Below are 4,465 nucleotides of genomic sequence, written 5' to 3' on the forward strand. Positions count from 1 at the left end.
ACTCCAAGAGATGCCTCAGCTCGTGGATTGATCAAGCTCAGCCCAAGCATACACCAAGTGGGCCCCGGAAGTGGATTTATGCATCAATTACTTACTCATGTAAACCCTAGTAGCTAGTCTAGTATAAATAGGATAATTTACTATTGTATTAGACATCTTTGGTCTCAGTTTTATCTTATTCTTCATCCTAAGAGATCATTGATCACGTTAGGGGGGGGGGGGCTGGCCATTCGGCCATGCCTGAACCTTTTGCTTATGTATTTTCAACGGTGGAGTTTCTGCACACCATAGATTAAGGGTGTGGAGCTCTGCTGTACCTCAAGTATTAATGCAGTTCTATTTTCTTTTATTCAAATCTCTCTTATTCTTATTCTAAGATATTCATTCGTACCCAAGAACATGATGAATGTGATGATAAGTAACCCTCATTATCATTCTCACTTATGAACGCACGTGAATTGACAACCACTTCCGTTCTACATGCAACAGAGCTTGAATGTGTATCTCTTAGATTCCCCAACAGAATCTTCGTGGTATAAGCTAGATAGATGGCGGCATTTATGAGGATCCGGAAAGTCTCACCTTGTCTGTGGTATTCCGAGTAGGATCCTGGGAATCCGGAAAGTCTAACCTTGTCTGTGGTATTCCGAGTAGGATTCCGGTAATGAATGACTGTGACGTGCTTCAAACTTGCAAGTGCTGGGCGTTAGTGACAGACGCAAAAGAATCAAGGGATTCTATTCCAGCAGGCGCAGGAACCAACCAGTGATTAGCCGTACTGTGACAGAGTGCGTGAGCATTAGTTTTCACTGTGAGGATGGGATGTAGCCATCAACCATGGGTGATGCCTCCAGACGATTAGCCGTGCGAGTGACAGCCGCATAGGATCATTTTCCCGAGAGGATTGAAAGTAGCCACCGCTGATGGTGAACCCCTATACAAAGCTTGCCATGGAAAGGAGTAAGAAGGATTTAGTAGAAGCAGTAGGAGAGCAGGCGTCCTTGAGCCATACAGCATCTCCATTCGCTTATCTGAAATTCTCACCAATGAATCTGCATAAGTCTTCTATCTCGTTTATTATTTCTATTTTCTTATCTTTATTTTCGAAAACCCATAAACCATTTTAATCTGCCTAACCGAGATTTACAAGGTGACCATAGCTTGCTTCATACCAACAATCTCTGTGGGATCGACCCTTACTCACGTAAGGTTTATTACTTGGACGACCCAGTACACTTGCTGGTTAGTTGAACGGAGTTGTGATAACAACTGGTGCCACAATAATGATTTCTTACAAATACAAAAGAATAGTGATCACAATTTCGTCCACCATCTACGTATATAACATCTTTGCACTAACTTGGACCTCGTTGGTTCATCTTGCCAATCATTTAGGTCGGGAAATATTTTTTGCATTTTTTTAAGCTTAAATTAGTGCATGTCGTAGAATAAATAATGGAATAAAGGATGAATTATCATTAGATGAGAATAATTTACAAGTACCTTAGCTACTAAAAGTCTTTTACTTTTGACTCTTAGACCTTGTTATGATGCCTGATGAATCCATATTTGACGATATATTTTGGTTTGATTTGAGTGGATTTGAAGAACGAAACTCTCGTGCGATCTAGAATTTTTCACAAATAAATTTCTGTTGTAAGTATAGCTTCTAGACCGACAAGAATTCCTTTCTTACAAAAGTTTTGTTTGTCACTTAAGCAAACCCAATAAAAATAATAACCGAAGTATTTAAACCTCGGGTCATCTTCTCAAGGAATTGCAGGGAAGTATGATTTATTATTGGTTATGGAAAACAATAATCTTGGGTTTTTGAAATAGGAAACAAGTAATGTAAAATAACAAGTCGTTAAAATAATAACTAATAAAGCTCTTGGCAAGGTATCAGAATTGAAATTCCTATCCTAGTTATCCTTATCAGGTGTGATGAAATTTGAGTTTTAATCCCACTCAGTTATTCCTTATGAAATAAAGGAAAGTCAAGTGGACTAATTAAATTGATCCTCAAGTCCTACTCAACTTTTAGAGCGATCCAAATCAATTAGCAATTGCCAATTTCAACTACTGCTAAGTTTGATAACTCAAGTGTTACCAATTAATTAACCAAAGCCAAAAGGGAAGAAAATCTACTCGAATGAAAATAATTTGGATAAAGCGAAAGCATCAATAACATAAATTAGAGAAAGCAATCATAAGTCTGAAATACCTCAAATTGTATTAAATAGAGAGTCAATCTAAACATAAAGAGTTCATAAACTAAATTGATAAAATAAATAAAGGAACATTGAACCTGTGATGAAGAAGAAATAATCCCAATAAGATAAATCCTAATCCTAATCCTAAGAGAGAGGAGAGTGCCTCATTCCCTAAAAACTACATCTAATCCTAAAATTGTGTAATATCTATTAATTGTTCGCTCTCCTTTGAATGAATGGATTCCCCTACTTTGTAGTCTCCAATCTGTGTTTTTTGGGCTTGGATTTGGGCCAAAAGGGCCCAGAAATCACTGAGGGTGACTTCTGTAAATTCTGCAAATCGCGCATGTGACGCGTCTGCGTAGGTCACGCGGTCGCATCATCTGGAGTTTTGCATTTCCACGCGGTCGGTCAGTCACACGTCCGCGTCAGTTGTGTTTTGCGCGAGTTATGCGTTCATGTCATGCATGCGTTTGCGCATATGCCAGTTTGCGCAAAGCACGCGTTTGCGTCGTCCACGCAGACGCGTCACTGCCAGTTTCTTCAAAAACTCCATTTTGTGCTTTCCTTCCATTTTTGTATGTTTTCTTTCCATCCTTTAAGTCATTCCTGCCCTATGAAACCTTAAAGTACTCAACACACAGATCACGGCATCAAATGGTAACAAAGGATAATTAATTTTAATATTTCTAAAGCATAGGAAACATGTTTTCACTTATGTCATATCACAAGGAAGGAATTGTAAAACCATGCCAATTCATATGAATAAGTGGGTGAAGAATTGATAAAATCACTCAATTGGGCACAAGATAAATCACAAAATAGTGGTTTATCAGAATTTTATCACATAAACCCACAGTTATTCATGTAAATAGCATGCTTTTGTGTTTTCTCTCTAAATTGCGCCTAATTATGAAAACATGCTATTTTGAGCTTAAATTAGTGATTTTAATCCCACTTTTAATCCATTAGATGCCATGACATATTTGTTGAGTGATTTTAGGTCCTAAAGGCAAGTTTGGCAAGGCAAAAGTGGAAGGAAGCATGTACAAAGGGAGAAAACATGAAGAAAAAAAGGAGAAGAACACATTGGAGTGTGCGTATGCACAACCTACTGTGCGTACGCACAAGAACTACAAAGCCATGTGTGCGTACGCACAACGTCCCGTGCGTACGCACAAGAGGAAAATCAGCATGTGTGCGTGTGCCCACACCTGTGCGTATGCACAGGTCTCAGCGCGTGACTCGTTTAATGGAAATCGCTTGGGGCGATTTCTGGGCCTCCAGAGCCCAGTTTTTGGACTTTCTAAAGCTGATTCTTCCTATATCTAAGAGGGCCTCACTCCATTTGAAGGGGGTGAAATTAGGGTTAGTTTAGCATTATGTAGGTTGTTTTCTAGAGAGAGAAGCTCCCCCTTCTCTCTAAAAATTAAGGTTTTTAGTTTATTTTCTTTGTAACTCTCCTTTTTAGTTCTTGTTTTAATCTAGTCTCTTCTACCTTTCCTTGTTCTCTTGTCTTAATTTCATTATTTTATCTTATCATTTTCTCCATTCTTGCCATTTTTATGTATTTGCACTCTTGTTACTTTAATTTACATTTAATGCAATTTTATATTTCATGCCTCTTTTATTGCTTTATTGAGTTGCTATCTTTATTTTCCTTGCTAGGTAGTTGTAGCATTTACTATTTCTTGTCATTTACTATGCTTTCTTTTCATACCCACCAAGTGTTTGATAAAATGTTTGGTTGGATTTTTACATAGTTTTTCTCACTCTTGGTTGGAAAATTGTGTGGTTTGGGTGAACTTGAGTGGTGGATGTCCATTCCACATTGTGTGAGGGTTGTTAATTAACTTGGTTTCCACTAACGCTAGTCTTTCACTAAGTTAATTAGTGAGTTGACTAGGTCTTGTAAATTGAGGTTAATTATGCCCTTTTGACTTATTCTTGATGTAGGGTTGACTAATTGGGATTAATCCACACACAATCACCATGTTTGTGGTCCACAACTAGGATAGCAAGCCTTAATTACCCAATCCTCACCAAGAGCTCTTTTAGTATTTAATTTTCAATTGAATTGCTTTTACTTGCATGTTCATTTTAATTACTTGCATATCAAGTTACTTTCTTGCATATTTACATTTCTTGCTATTTACATTTCCTTGCCATCATCCAATCCCCATTGTTCCCTCATAGCCAATGAATGACACTTAATTGCAACTCCTAGGGAGAACGACCCGGGAGTCTAAATA

This window comes from Arachis hypogaea, chromosome 2 (genome assembly GCF_003086295.3).
Source record: "Arachis hypogaea cultivar Tifrunner chromosome 2, arahy.Tifrunner.gnm2.J5K5, whole genome shotgun sequence".
Classification (NCBI taxonomy): Eukaryota; Viridiplantae; Streptophyta; class Magnoliopsida; order Fabales; family Fabaceae; genus Arachis; species Arachis hypogaea.